This window comes from Aquila chrysaetos, chromosome 3, assembly GCF_900496995.4.
Source record: "Aquila chrysaetos chrysaetos chromosome 3, bAquChr1.4, whole genome shotgun sequence".
In the NCBI taxonomy this organism is placed as follows: Eukaryota; Metazoa; Chordata; class Aves; order Accipitriformes; family Accipitridae; genus Aquila; species Aquila chrysaetos.
Genome location: NC_044006.1, coordinates 12,721,923 through 12,737,329, shown reverse-complemented (window position 1 = coordinate 12,737,329; position 15,407 = coordinate 12,721,923). Strand labels below are relative to the sequence as shown.

General features: G+C 41.5%; 1 long non-coding RNA gene across 1 annotated transcript in view; it reads left to right on the top strand.

Annotated features, from left to right (window-relative positions):
- The window catches only part of LOC115339989, an 84,410-nt gene that overhangs the window by 25,129 nt on the left and 43,874 nt on the right, over nucleotides 1-15,407 (top strand). The window lies entirely within an intron of this gene.

Genomic DNA, 15,407 nt, shown 5'->3' with positions numbered 1-15,407 from the left:
GCAGCAGTGGTGGTCAGAGCAGTGGGTGACCGTGGCTCACACCAGTGGGATTTTGTATTCTGGTTGTGGCTAGAATTGCACCACTCCTTTGTTAAAAAAAAAAACAACAACCAACCTACTACTTTTTTTTTCTTCTTCTTCTTTTTAACACACTGTGGAATTACTCCAGGCATCTGACTTACTCTGTCAGCCTTTCCTTGGCAAAGTGGCTTCACCTCCCCAGCAGAGTGACTCAGGATGCTTGTCTTGCTGGCTAAGGCTTTCTCTCCTTTCCTCCATGTCACCATACACCCTTTCCCTCCCTCCTAGACACTGCTCCCTAGAATTTTTAGCAGTGAAGCTCGTTGAGAAGCACAACCATCTTCTTCAGTGTTGATCTGTCTTTAACATTTTCTGACCCACTCCTCTGAGCTGTGCTTCACTGATCAGAATCTCAAACAAGTTCCTTCACCCGCTAATGCAGTGTTAAGATGATCAACGCTCAAATCCCTGAGATCTCTCCTTCTTCACAGAGGTTAAAGAGAATCATTTTTGAAAACTTTAGCTTTCTGCCAAGTTAAAAGGGAGGAGATCAATGGGATCTGTGCAGTCCTGATACAGTGCCCTGGAGGTTACGTTCCCAGCCTTCTGATAGCATCCAGTCTGCTGAGCCCTTCCAGCTCTCTCTGAATGTGTCCCATCTGGAAAGGTTCAGGCAGAACCATGGGGGTGGGAAATGCAGGACTGCCTCAGATAGGAGGTTTTGCAGGAAATTTTTGGCAAGGAAGCTGCTAGGTAGCCTGCGATCATCACAGCCCTAGGACCCCAGGGATTTATATGGCTATTTGGCTGCTGCAAAGTGAGACCATAATGACTTACACCAAACCATGATGAAGCAATCAGAAAGAAATTAAGTGGGCAAAATGTTACCCTACTCAGCAGCCGTGGCTTGGTAGGTGAAGTGCTGTGAAGGCAGACACTAGCATTAGAAGAACATTGAGAGGAGCTGATGGTGTCATTGACCACCATCTGCAGAAGTGCTTCTCTGACATTGCTGTCCCATGGTGGCCACGTGTCTCCCTGCATTGCCTCCAAGTGCCCAGGAGCTGGCTGCACAAGCAGGATTTTGCATGCGCCCAGGATCCTGAGATGGGAGAATTCACATATTTTTCTTGAGTTACCAAATCTAGAGAAGGCTAATCTCTCTTTATTCAATTAGGTATCGGATTGTCACAGAGGTCCTAGTTAAAAAAAACCCACAAAAACCACAACCAAAACAAAATAAACAAGAAAAGGATGAAAATACTTCACAGCAATGAATTTTGACTATTGTTTGCCAGTCTTTGTAAGTAAATGGTTTTCTTTGGTTCTTAGACTCATAATGGAACAGGCAGTCCCCTTGACATGTTAAGTGGGGGCTGGATTTCTGGGGTTTCCTCTTTGCCAGTAGTTTCTTTATGTGGCAAATTTATTCTGCTTTTATTTGATAGCAGGAAAAGGGTTTATATGTTGACATCAGAGACTTTTTGCACTTCACAATATGTGTCTGTTCACTGATTACATTTCTGAGAACATCAGAAATGCAGGGTTACCTGCAAGGCATGCAGGTTAGCCCCATGGGGCTGCAGATACTTGAGAAACGACTTCATTGACATTATAGATAGATGCTATGTATTTTGTCGTGTGGTGGAAAGGAGATGTCTGCTTGTCCCAGAGAGCTCAGAGACATGCAGTAGATGTGGCTTTATTGCTAATGTGAGTGTCTGCACATCGTCTCAAGTGATCAGCTGGATCATGGAGTGTTACTGCAGGGCACCCTGTAGACTGGTGATAATCGAGGGCTAACTGCAGTCATGTTGGATAGAAAAGCATGTCCTATCTATGGCAGTGCCATGTACAGGGCTGTCATATTTCCTAAATGCATTCTTCTTGTTCTGGACATCTTTGAAAGTGACAGTGATGCTTCACGTTGGCGTAGTTCTGGCAATGGTGAATTTGATGTCAAATTGCTGTGCCTTACAGCTAAAAATGTTCTGATTTGACCAGCAACCAGTTGGTGATACTCAGTTGCTTCTGGTCTGGGATAGCTGTCTGGCTGCTCTCCAGAGTTGATGCCATCTGAAGATACCAGGCATGAACTTCTTATCCTTTCCCATTCTCTTATTAACAGCCTGGTATTGGGTATGGAGGAGGTCAGTTGGGTCCTGCCAGTGGGTGCTGTGAACTGTGAGCAGTATACTGGATGTGAACTCGGCTGAGGGGTCCTCTAGCAGCTTGGCTGTGCTGGGCAGGGACTTGCTCGAGCCTGGCTGGTGCATCCCATGGCCCTGGAGATGAGCATGGCTGTGTGCCACCTTGATGTAGGTTGTGTCCCCTTCCCTGGCCAGCCCTCAGTGAAATCTTCAGTGCTTTCTCTCCCCTGGTACATCAGCTGGGTGTCAGGCTGTGGTAAGGTGCTGATGCAGCCAGCCTGATCTGGGTGCTGGATGTAGCTGTGGGAAGAAGGTCCCACTACAAGGCTGTGTCCCAGGACTCTCGGGTGTGAGGTCAGGGTGGGGGTGAAAGGGCTGCAGGATAGCATCAGTGTGCAGCGTTGGGTGGTAGGTGGACATCCCAGGAGCTCTGGGGTCTGGATATAAGCAGGGACCTTCACTAGGGCAACCCATGGGAATGAGACAGCATGCAGTGTGGGGGTGTAGCCTAGGAGACAATGAGCTCATGTGCCTCTCTCTGCTGTTAGTCTCTTAAAGGCAACCTCTGCTAACCACAAATAGGTTGTAAAAAAAGAAGACAAATGATAGAGACTAAATGTGGTTTAAGCTAGTCAATGGCAACAAAAATACGGGGATTTATTTAAATTGAACTGCATTTGAAATTCTATTTTAATCTAGTCCCTGTGCTCCATTCATCATGTTGCTGTCTGGGCATCGTTTCTGTCGCTGCTGACCCCTGAGCATGTAGATGCATATGCAGAGCTGGGACTGCATTTCCACCATGTCTGTGCAGGTATTTGTGTTAAAACTGGGGTGAACTCCTTAGGGGAAGGGAGTGAAGGAGACCAAGGAGCCCCACCAGCTGTGTTTGGAATAATTCATGTGCTCTCCTGGTGTATGGTGGGGTTGTGCCTGACTCCCAGATCCTCTCTCTTCTGTTCACATTAAGGCTAGGTCTGATCAGTAGAGGGTAGAGCAGGGGACTTGAAGGCAGAAATCTGGTTTCTATTTCAGGCAGTGCCACTGCAACATGCTTTTTAAGAGGGCTGGTGGATTATGCGTTTCCCACAACCAAAGGGAAATGTACTCAAAAGGGAGTGTTAAAAGGCAGCCAAGGGAAAGAGGAAAGGGGTGATGTGATCTGATACCCGCTGACCTCTCTTGTATAGGCATATCTCCCCTTCTCTTGGGTACCCTGAGAAACACACAACCCTCTGCAGAACGGATGTTCTCTGAATATTCTCCCCCACACCCTTTTTTTCCCTTCCTTTAGCCCTTGATCTGTTTAGAAATCCCCATTTGTTTGCCTCTCTGGTTTCCATAACCTCACTGACACTGAAGTAATGAGGAAAACCTAGCGTTAGTGGCTTAGCAGTGGAAGTTCAGCTCAGTCCAGCTGTGGGCAGTTCAGTGTTCACTCTTCCTTTGTTTTTTTGTTTGTTTTTTAGTTGGTTTTTTTTTCCACTACCATGTCCATTTCTGCAGAAGCAGCTGACACCTTAGTCACAAGATCAGAGTCACAGATCTACCAAAGCTCTTAATACCTAGTTGTATGTTTGTGTGTGCATTTTCTTTTTCAGGGTAAGTACATATTTTAAGGATGGAATAACAGCTTGTCCAAGAATCAACAGTCCACAGGGAGCCAACTAGTCTAGCAGCCAAGGCTTGTGCTGCTTCCTTGAGGTTTTGGGGATGAGTTGCTTGCCTGTCCTCTTACATAAAAGCATAGCAAATGTCAGAATAAACACATTTTTAAATATACGACACCATCAGTCAGAGCTTAAGAGAAGCTCATTGGCTGGAAAAGAGATCAAGGCAACCGGGAATTTGGATGACCTGACTGAGGCGTTTGGACTAAAAGGTTCTTTTTCATTCACTGGAGCTAGTAATTTTTTTCTTTTTTTTTTTCTTTAGGTAATCAGCCAGGAAAGAAATAGAATATCCTCCTCCTTCCTCCAGGCAGTGAATCTGGAATCAGAATCCTATTGCGTTATTTTATAATTTTATTTTCTTTGCTAAGGACAGATTGCTACTGGGTATGAGTCCTTGCCTCAGAGCATGCTGGAGAAGGAGCCAGCATGCAGCTCTGCTGTCTGGGGTGGTTCATCACTCCCTGATTCACAAGCCAGTCGTTAATTTGGTTAACTATGGTCATCTGGGGATGATCCCCCAGTTTTACAGTCTGGGTTAGGTCAGCTTTAATCAGCCCTGCCCAAGGAGGGAGCTCTGGCAGGAATTACACTAAGCAGAAAAAAGCCTGGTGCATTACTTTTTGGGCGAGCTGCATGACATTTCTGTACAGTTGGTCGGCCATGTGGGGAGGAGAGGTCCTTGCAGCTCTTCTTTCTCAAGAGGTGCCACCAGGACTCTTCCAGGATGAATTCCTGCTCCCTGGGCATTGCTAGGTTTGCAGGTTTCCCTGTGATTACACCAAGGCTAGGGGAGAGGCAAGGTGGGACAGCTTGTTGAGTCATCTTTCCTACGTATCCTTAGAGCAGCAGGGCACTGTCTGCGACATAAACACAAAGGAGTTGTCTATGAAATTTCATTAAATTTACAGGCAGCGATTGTTATTCCAGAGCAAGGAGAGGAGATGGAAAGAGGCTGAAGTCCAGCTAGGAATTGGCTAGACTAGTTCTTGGATTGTTTTCCACGCTGTGGTTATCCTTATCTGCATCTGGAAACTGGAGTGTGTTGTATGTGTTTGTAAGAGCAAGCGGATGTGTGAAGTGTTCTGGCAAAGTCAGAAATCTCATTTTCCTGTCAATGTAATGCAGCCTGATTAGATTGTTATTGACATGCTGAGAACCTGCTAGGGTTGTTACATCTCTGTGGAAAGGCATCTGTCTGTTCCTCTCCTCCCTTCTGCCTGGAAGGATTGCAGAGCTGGAAGTGGGAAGGACCTTTCAGACTGCAAATCCAGCTGTGAAATAAATCTGTTGGGAAAGCATAGTGTGCCCGCCAGCTGACCAGCAGTTTGACAATGTATGTGGAACTGTAAGCCAATTAACAGCAGTTTGGAACAATTAGTAATTCCCTAATGGAGGGGGTGGAGGGGAGAAGAAAAAAAAAGAAAAAAAAAGAAACAACCCACTATAAAAACCTCAAAACAAAACTGCTGTAGTTTGCTGGATGTTTTTCATGCTGTAAATCATTGCTAACAAGAGTTACCGGCAGTATTTGGGTGACCAGGCTTGTCTGACTTGATTGCATCATGTCAGAAATGTGCAGTGTTGCATAATCTTTTATATCTTTGATTGTTCAGGATAAAGCAGACAGGTGTGCAGTGTCTAGAGGAGGCTGTGCAGTGAGTACTGTATGGAGGTACCTGACCGAACTGCTCCCGCTGCAGTATCTGTAGTTATGCGGTGTGGAACTCCACCTGATTAATTTGCGCAGCTTGCTAGGTTAGCATGTCTATACTGCTCTTGGTACTCAAGCTAGGTCATTCTGAATTAGCTTAGGTATTTCTGCATAGTATTGCACAGTGGCTTCTAGTAAAACCAAGAGAGGGTATGGACTAACTGGCTTTAAGAACATTCTCCTCACCAAAGATGGCTCTTACTAACTTTGCACCATGAGATGGTCAGGTAATGGTAATTCTCACATTCAAAATTTGCTTTTGCAAAATGCAGAGAGAGTCAGTCAGAATATCTGGGATGTTGCTGTCTTTGATCACAGCTGACCCAACCTCAAAAATCCTCATCCTGAAAGCTCTCTGAAGATGGATTTGTCTCCAAGAATGATTTTGGGTTCAGTAAAATTGCATGTTTCAGTGAAATGATGTTTCTTCCCGCCAGCTTATTTATATTCATCCTAATTGTCTCACTGTGATGCCTCCTATTCATTTGCTAGATCCACTTGTTTTGCATCTTGTTCTGACTCTGAGTGCTTTTTAGGGTAAGCCTGCCTTTCAAGAATATGCATGATTGGTACCATAGGAATAGTTTTCATGTGCTTGCAGGAAGTGCATTGCTAAGCAAAGCAAGCAGGGAAGCTAGGAGAGATGAGTGAAAAATGACTATGTGAAGAAGAGGAAAGAATTAAAATAGATGTCAAGGAGTTAATCAAATAAACAAAAGACCTTTTTTTAAATTTCTTGCCTTTTTTTTTTTTTAAATAATCTCAATCTTATAATGATTGCACTGGCCAACCCTTGATACTTTTCTGTCTGATTAGAGCTGGGTTGTAGTGGCCATGATGAGTTATGACAACAGTCTATTATTGGCATTGTTAACTAGTGTCCCTCATTAAATTAAACTAAAAGGGGCAGGGAAGGGAATCTTTTCAAGGTGTTCCTCAGCTTATAATTATTTAAATTTATTTTAAAGGATAAATTTATTTTAATCTATCAGAACGTCCTTGTCCTGAAAATAAAAGCTCTTCAGTTTTGGTGTTGGTTTTTTTTTTCATCTCCTTCTATAAATTCATGCTTTGAGGAGAGTTAATTTACTATGCAAAGAATTTTTGAAGGTCATTTTCAGTGCCATTAACATTGTACAGAGGACCTTTGAGAATAGCTGTTTGCCTGTGCAGGTATTTCTGTGGTGCTGTCTTGCTCTATGTACAAGATGACATTTATCTACCAAAACAGTAGGCACCTTTCTGACCACTGTGTCTGGATACTAGACATGAAATTACTGTATATCAAAATACAAAGATATTGGAAGGGAGCTGTCACTTTCCTCAGTCCTGGCTTGCAAATCTATAAAGAAGGCCAATTAGATGTGGGTAGAGAATGAGCTCCAGAAGGGCTGGATCTTTGAAGAAAATATTGCTTTGGTGAATTTAGTAGAAATATGATCTGCTGGGCTTGTTTTGTCTTTCATACTGCAAAAGTCTAGTGAGAAATTAGGTGACAAGTTTCTGCATTTGCTACAGAGGATGAGTTTTCTTGATGACACAGACCTGTAAGGTGGCAGATCTGTCCAGTGATGGGGAAAAATTGTTTGCTTCCACATAACACAGGAGTAGAAGCTATGCAAAAAAATACTTAAGGACTCTGAAAGGTTTCTCTCAGGATAATAGCTCTTGTCCTGGGATTCCTGTAGGTCTTTTAGTACTGTCTAACTTCCCCTCCATGACCATAGTTCCTATAAATTGCACAGGGGAACAATGCAAAAGTCTGTTTTAATTCACAGGAGAAAAGCTGTGGGGGAGAACACTGAGGTCAGTTCCAGTCCCCTACACTTTTAGCTATTGTACGTGACATGGTTAAACCAGAAAATTTCCAGATTATCTATAAGCATGTGATGTAGACAACAGAAGGTGCCAAATACTTCCTCACATCCTTGAAAAAAAGGTGATGTAAAAAAGAAAAAAACAGGCTACAACTGTGAGTCTAGAGTTACATTTGTGCACTGTTGAGTAAGAAAGTGTGATATAAGATCATCTAGTCTTTTTTTAAAGTCTGCTCTGACTTCATTTTTTGTTGAGTGCAGGTTTTCCTCTCCCGTCAGACAAACAGCGTTATGTGTGTTCCACACTAACAAATACCGGTTCTGCCACACGTTTCATGGGAAACAGCTCATTAAGTTACTACTCCTTGTAACTTCCCTTAAAAGCAAGTACAAACTATGTTATCAGTCACCATAAATAAATAGGGGAAGCTCCAAGACTGGAACCATCTGTGTTCTTTAGAGGGGAAAGATGTTCTCCCAATGTATCCTACATCTGCCTATGCCGCTTTACTTTCACAATCTGTTTTTATTTATGATTATGGCTACCCAGAAGAATAGTCTGGTGCCATGCTTTGTATCGGTTTGCTCAGTCTTTTGGCTGGGAGAGTTGAGTTATAAAACTTTCTTGTAGCACTTTACTGACTCTTACAATATTAATCTGTGATTACATTTGGATGATCAAAGACCCAGCACTACCAGGGTAAGAATGAGGAAAGAAATAGGGGAGATGGTTAGTATGCACCTTATTTATCTGCTGTACAGATTATTGTTATAAAATGGGAATATACCCATTGAAAGCACAGGTGCACCAGTCTGAGGTTCCAATATGGTATACTGAAGTATAGCAACTCGGTATGAGGATTGCTCCCTGAGCAATTACATTTTTCAAAATGTCACCACAGTATTGGCTGTGAGTAGAGTTTGAACAGAGCAGAGACAAGTAGTAACTAAAAGTCTACTTAATGGAGAAAGGTTGCCAGTAGCTTACTGTGTATGCTGCAAGTCCTGTCCTCACAGCTAAGCCTAGGACTTCTGGATCTCACAGGATTTCAGAGCTGTTTCTTTCATGGGGTCTACTTGGGTTGCACTCATCTGGTCCTCATTTCAGGTTCTTGTACCTGCTCATAGTTCTTCTGCTTCGTTCCTGCTTGAGGGTCCCAGGAAGAAGCTTGTGCTTGGTCCTCGGATCTGGAATTGCCATCCAGCATGTGGTTGTCTTCACCTCATCTGATGCATATGTATACATCTGCAGTGTGATAAGTGCTTGCCCCTGATCTGAGATCACAGCTATGGCCATCACCTATTGCATGGGAATCTACTATGTTGGAACTTAAAAAAGATAGATATGGGAAGATAGAGGTAGATATGGAAATTGCTCCTTAATAGTAGAGAAACACGGCTGTGGCATCTTGTATTGCTGTTTTCCAGTCTGTTAGACTTGTGTGAGGAAGCAGAAAGCTTGTCATTCTGTGGAGCTGGTGGTTTGGTACGCATCACCAACCACTTAGCCTCTTAAAATATGAAATGCTGCAAATGCTCTATCTGTAGAAGTCATAATGTGATTGATTGGCAGGGCTGTTCTGAAGACATTGAATGGAGCCAGATGAAGGTAACCTGAGATCCTCACTGTAAGCCTTTTGATTCAGAACCACATTTGATTGATGTTTACACTTGATGTGTGGTGGAAATAAGTTTGAGGGGAATGCTATAACTCTCTTCAGACTGTGCTGTTCAGCTATTGGCATTAGGTTGTGTGGTTGAGACTTACAGTCTTCTTGCATCAGCTATGCTGCCTCTAAATTAGCTGAAGGAGAAATCCAAGGAGAATCTCTCTGACATTGTTCTGTTTTAAATAATGCACTCAAAATTATAAATATTCTTGACTATTCCTTTTGTTTGACATGAAAATTAGGCAAGGTGCAAATGTGACACCTTGCAGTCTATTTTGATGGTGGGAGAAGAATCCCACCTCTGCTTGGCATTTTGTTGGATGTGGGAGCAATTCTGTACTTGTAGTCTGAGTAGCTTTATTATTTATTTTATTTTAGGAACAAAAGTAAAATGTCTACATAATAACTTCACTGTTGCAGAAACAAACAACAAAAAACATTTACAGCAACTCAGAAACCGAAACAGCAGTTGTTTCTTAGTAGTGGTAGATACTTGGGCAATATCTAGAAAACAAGTCATTAGAGCTTCTTACCTTTGTGAACTACAGTCTTCTGCCTCAGAAATGCCTGTATTCCCAACTGCTTTTCTGTCTGTTAAAACAAATAATGTGGGCACATGATTTGAGCCCTGAGACTTAAAGGATGTAAGCATGTACCTGAAATTAGGCATGTGTGTGTGATTTGCTGAGTAAGGGTGTCCTAGTCAGATATTTAAATTTTAAATTCATTGGGGCCTTCACTCATAAAGTAAGCAAATTTCAACCTCGACAGCAGTGAGAGGAATAAACATTAAGCTCAAAACAAACTTATCAAAGTAGCTCTTGAGACTGTGTAGAATTGCACTTTAAGATGGGCAGAGCATCTTTAAAACCCTTTTGCAGTAGCGAAGAGCTTATACATTAGCTTTCATGAGAGGCATTACAGATGTCTGTGAATATTATATAAACACTAGCCTGTTTGCAACAGTTTATAAACCTAAATATTTTATAAGAAAATACTGAACATTTAACTTGCCTTGTATTTTTTATACAGCAATAAACCCACCATTTTTATCAAAAGATGCTGGAAAACCTGACTAATAATGTGACACTTTGTTATAAACTAGGAGGAAAGTTCACTGGTCTAGAATTAATAAGGTGTATGATCTGTACAGGGATTTCTATACTACAGGGGGAAACAGCTAACTGGCTTTGCTTGCTTTTGCATAAAGATGCATGTAATTTGTGAGAATGTTCTCTGGTGTATCTTTATGTCTCTATGGCTAAAGAAGTTTCAGTGGTTTCCAACTGGACGTTGCTTGGAAAATGAAAATACCATGTCCACACCTGATGTGATATATGCATGGCATTGTACATCTTTGCCCAGTAACCTTCTTGCAGGAGGCAGGAAACAGCAAGTTTTAGACCTGAGCATTTTCTCCCCAAATATACGTACCAATTTCAAGGAGACACAAAGCATGCTTTGAGGAAGCTACGATGATGGATTCCAGGAGGACTAATTCCCCCAATGACTAAAGTAGGCCTTTGTCTCTATTCCCAAAGACATTTTGTTCCCAGTTTCACACAGAATATGGGCAGGTAGGGCTAGCACCTCAAAGGATGTATGTGCCCTACTGTAGCAGACCTCAAAGGCTCACCATCTCCTTAGCAGAATTAACTGTTTTGAGAAATCACCCAACCTGAACACTTGGGCAGACCAGAGGTAACGCTGTACAGGGAGAAGAGTTAACTCCAGCAAAGGGAGAATTATTTACCTTCTACAATGGAAACCTCCCAGCTTCAGCGTAGGAAATTTAAGGGCCACCTTTGTTCCCCTACAGCTTGTCAGGACACTCTGTGGTGGGGCTTTTTGGGGAGAGAGTTCATGTGTTTAAAGGGGAGCTACATTCCCAAGGTGGGGAAGTGTAAATCCATGAGCGAGTGAGATTCAGGACATAACCCTTGTTTATCACAGTTTGTCTTAACATTTCCAGCAGGAATGCAACAGTTTTACCCCCTCCAAGCAGAGCAATTGTGTACAATAAGTGAAAGACCATGTAGGCTTCTGGGGGAATTTTAACATAGGTGTACTAGGTAGCCACTATTTTTCAGAGCTATCAGGCTTAAGTAGCAGCTGAATAGAAGTTTGAAAATCACAACTTGAAGGACTAGTTAGGAGGAGGAAGAGTTTCAACTTCTAATTTTTTTAAAGCCGTACTTTGTTGTAAGGTCATGGTTTTAATTTTTTATGTCTCTGTTGCTGATTAATTTCATTGTTCTGATTTTACTGATTGATTTAATTATTTTAATTGTTTTTATTGCCTAAATATCTTTATCAGTCTTGACCTTTAATGCAAACTTCACTTAGCTTTCAATAGAAATTCAGCTTCTAATTTTGTAGGTATTTAAAAAGATGCTTCCTTTCTATACTAGAACAGTTGCCCATAAGTGTTGTTCCATTAAAGACAGCAGTGTCTCAAGAAAAAGCCTTTATCAGCAAGTGCTGTGAGCCAAGTTAGGATGACACAGTGGTAGAAATGCTTGGCCCTCTCTAATTGTCACCACTGATGAAGTGAATGTGTGTAACAGTCGGAGAAATATTGCAGTTCTCCATGATTAGTAAAGCTGAAAGGTCTGTACATGAGGTCTTATACTCTTATCCTTTGTTTACTCCAGAACACAGCAACCCATCTATGTTGTAAGTCCATTTGCAAGGCTGAGTGCATATTTTTCCACTCCAAAATTTGTGTAACCCTTGGTCACTTAGAGCAGAAGAATGAACATCTGAGATTTCCATTTTTAATTATTTAGGAATCTACCTTTATGCACTGAGTTTATAGGGCTATCCCTAAATGACCCGCCTGTACTAGGTGTGAAAGAATTATCTTCTTGAACTCTAAAAGGAGACCACAACATTAATTGCAGGGATCCAGAGTTACAGGATATTAGTACCTCGTAATTCTTCCAGGAATCATGGAACTGGCTTTGTTTAATGGAAGATCATGTGTATTGAAGGGGAAGTTCCTTTCAGATCTGCACAGACATCGGGTCAAAGTTTTGTACTGGCCAAAAATGTTATTGCAGTTGACTAGGGTAGGCTGAAAAACAGTGGCCAAGAAAATGCATGCTCCGGAATAAGTTATATGGTTGATGTGGCCAGATCTCACACACATGTATGTCAGGATTAATTCCTTGGTGGCCTACAGTTATTTTCACTTTACACTGGCATAAACAGTGTAGAAAATAAGGTTAGCATTTGTGCCATCTACAGAGCAAATACCAGTGCCAGCCTGAGTTGTGCAACTTTTGTGTGTCTGTGTTTTTCCTATAGCTTTAACAGGAGCACGGCTTCCTTAAAGCACAGAAATGTCAGAAAATCTATCACCGGGCTTATCCCTATAGCTTTAAGTGTTTTGCAATCAGTTCTCTCCTATAATTGTATTTCTATTTTGAATAATTCAGGAAGTCATCCTGTCTCCTTTGTTCAATGAGTATATCAGGCCACCTTTATGTCATGAGGCTGCAAAGGGTGAGCGAGAATTCTTCACCTCCCCCCACCCCCAAGATTTTTCTTTTTTTTTTTTTAACAAGGTTTATTACCTCCATTTGACAAGTTGGAAGTTGAGACACTAAATGACTTGGCCAAGGTCATGCAGGAAATTTGGGATGGAGCACCAAACATATGATTGCTACTGGTTTCCAAGCCAGCTCTCAAACCACTGGACATCCTTCTTAATTTCCAGTCTTTTCTGGCACTGCTGCCAAGTTTCTGATCCAATTTCTCAACCACATTGTACCTCTTATTCCCTTCTTTTGTGTATAAAACCAACCTTGCAAGGTAATGTAGCAAAGCAATCAATAGGTACATAGTAATTGCCTCAGCCAGTTTCACTTCTCTTTCAGTTCACAACCTGTCCACCAACAAAATTATTCCTTGCTTGGAGCACTTCACTGAATCATTTCTATTCAAAAGTATCTGTTAGCACTTTGCTAAGCCTCAGACTGAACATCTTTGATCCACCCATTTCAAGATTAGATGGATGACAGAACCCAAATTCTAGATCCAAAAACATCCATGTTTTGGAGGTATATTCAAAGCCCAAGCCTGGATTTGGCTCTCAACATGGTTACCTTGATCTGGCTTCAGATCTGAATACCGTGTCCTGTGACATCTCTGTTTCTAGCACAAAATCTTGTGTTCCTATCTCTGTGAGAGCTCTTAGCCTTGATGAGTGCCTCAGTGCACCTTGTGTGGGAAATGACACTACGGATCCTCTCAAACTTCATTCAGATGGTGTTCATGTGCAATGTCTTTTTTTTAATGGTTAGTTATTTATTACTTACCTGGAGGCCTAGAGAATTTGGCATTTTGACAGAAGTAAGTGTGCAAGAAATCCCAACGTTGCCTGTTGCTCGCATTTTGCTCTCCCTCTTGCCTGTTTTCCATGTGGGGTGTGCAACTGCTTCCCACTTCCTAGAAATCAAATCACCACCTCTCCTCCCCATTTCTCTCCTGTCTCCACATGATGAGAACATTGTCTGTTTTTTCGCCAGGGATGGGAAAGCCAGGACAAGCTTGGTACTGTGGTCTTTTGCACTAACAGCACTTCAGTGGCAATTCACTCTTTCCAGGGAATTATTCTAGATTTATTCACCACAAAGCATCCAACCATAACAACTCAGTAATTTTAAGGCCTAAGGAAAAAACTGTAACAAGATGTTCAAAAATTTTGGTTTGGGATAATTGGGAGTTGTTTATATCCTTGTGCTGCTGATTATGTTGTCATATACCACCATTACTGGTGTCCTCAGGAACAGGATTATCTTTGCTTGGAAACAAAGCCTCTGTTTTAACCACTTAAATGCTGATTAATGTGGCTGATAAATGGAAGGAAAAATACTCCCCTGCTGTTACTGGATCTATCAGATGCTCAAAAATCATAGGGATGAGAGTTGAATAAAGAGATACATGGATAAATGAAACATACTCACTGTAAGTTTTACGATAAAACTATCAGGTCACTGCATTTTTTCTTCAGAGCATTTAGGGCAGAGTCTCCCCACTGCACAGCAGAATACAGCTCTTGCTCTTCTTTGGTTTGAAAATAACTTTCTGTGCATTCAGATCATACCAAGCTTTCCAAGCTGTATCTTCTTTGGGTTTTATACCCTCCAATTATTTCTGTATGAATCTGGAATTCACATCTCTGGCTCATGTTTTTTCCCCTGGCTCACTGAAATGCCAGGGCTACACGTGAAATCTGATGGATTCTTCTTGTAACGGAAATGTGTTGTATAAGATATGGGGCTTGACAATACTGCTTCTCCTCAGGTTCCCTGTGACAGCTGGGATGGGTATCTGCTACTGTCCCACTAGAAAGGATTGTAGTGAATGTGCTGGGGCTAAATGCTCTTCACAGTACTTTAACAGTTAAAAAGAAGTTTAAGTATAAATTACATTTGCACTCATAGGACTTTTTTTAGATTTCCAGAGTGGCATATGAAGCTTTCCTGTGAGTTTTGGGGGTTTTGTTTTCTTGGTGGGTTTTGTTGTTGTTGTTGTTTTTTGTTTTTTGGTGGGTTTTTTTTTGTTGTGGTTTTTTTTTTTTTTTTTAAAGGACCTGTCAATAATATGAATAGTAAGTTCTAATGTTTTGTACCAGCTTCCAGCCTCTTTGAGGTTTTCAGCAGTAATTTCCCTCTGATTTCATGGGAACTGGGACCTGGAAGGCAGTAAGCTAGATGCACTTTGTCAAGAGAAAGCATTGTCTGCATCCAGAATTTTCATAACATCTAATGTAAAATGCATCTTGAATTTTTTTGGGAAAAAAAATCTCAACAACTGTAGAGAGGAAAACAAGCCATTTCCTTAGCTTGAACCTGCATGAATTAGTGGTAAAGTGTTGATCTCTAAACTTGCAGTTTCTGAACCATAAAATCTGTTTATTTTACCCTATAAAAGAACATTTTAACTTATATGGCTATTTAAGTTTAAAAGCTATTAGAGAAGTGGGTGGGGAGACGAGAAGCAGCAGCTTGAATCAGTAATTCAAGCTTGCAATACAATCTTCATCTGCTGCATAGCTTGCATAGAAATCCCCTTCAATGTGGATTTTCTGTGCTTGTAGCAGTCCCACAATACAGGAAATATACAGTATATATTTCCAACATTATCCATTATTGTAGTAAAGCTTATGAAGCAACCCATTCCTTGTGTATTCGTGGTGATCTGCAATAACTGGATATTCTTAAGTATGCATTTAAAGAAGTAAAAACATAACATAAGCAGGCAGAAACTAGCATCTGCAGTGACTTTCCAAAGGGATTTGGGGAGAACGTCTTTATTAATATGCTCTTACTGCAGGAACAGCCACAGCTTTGATAGAA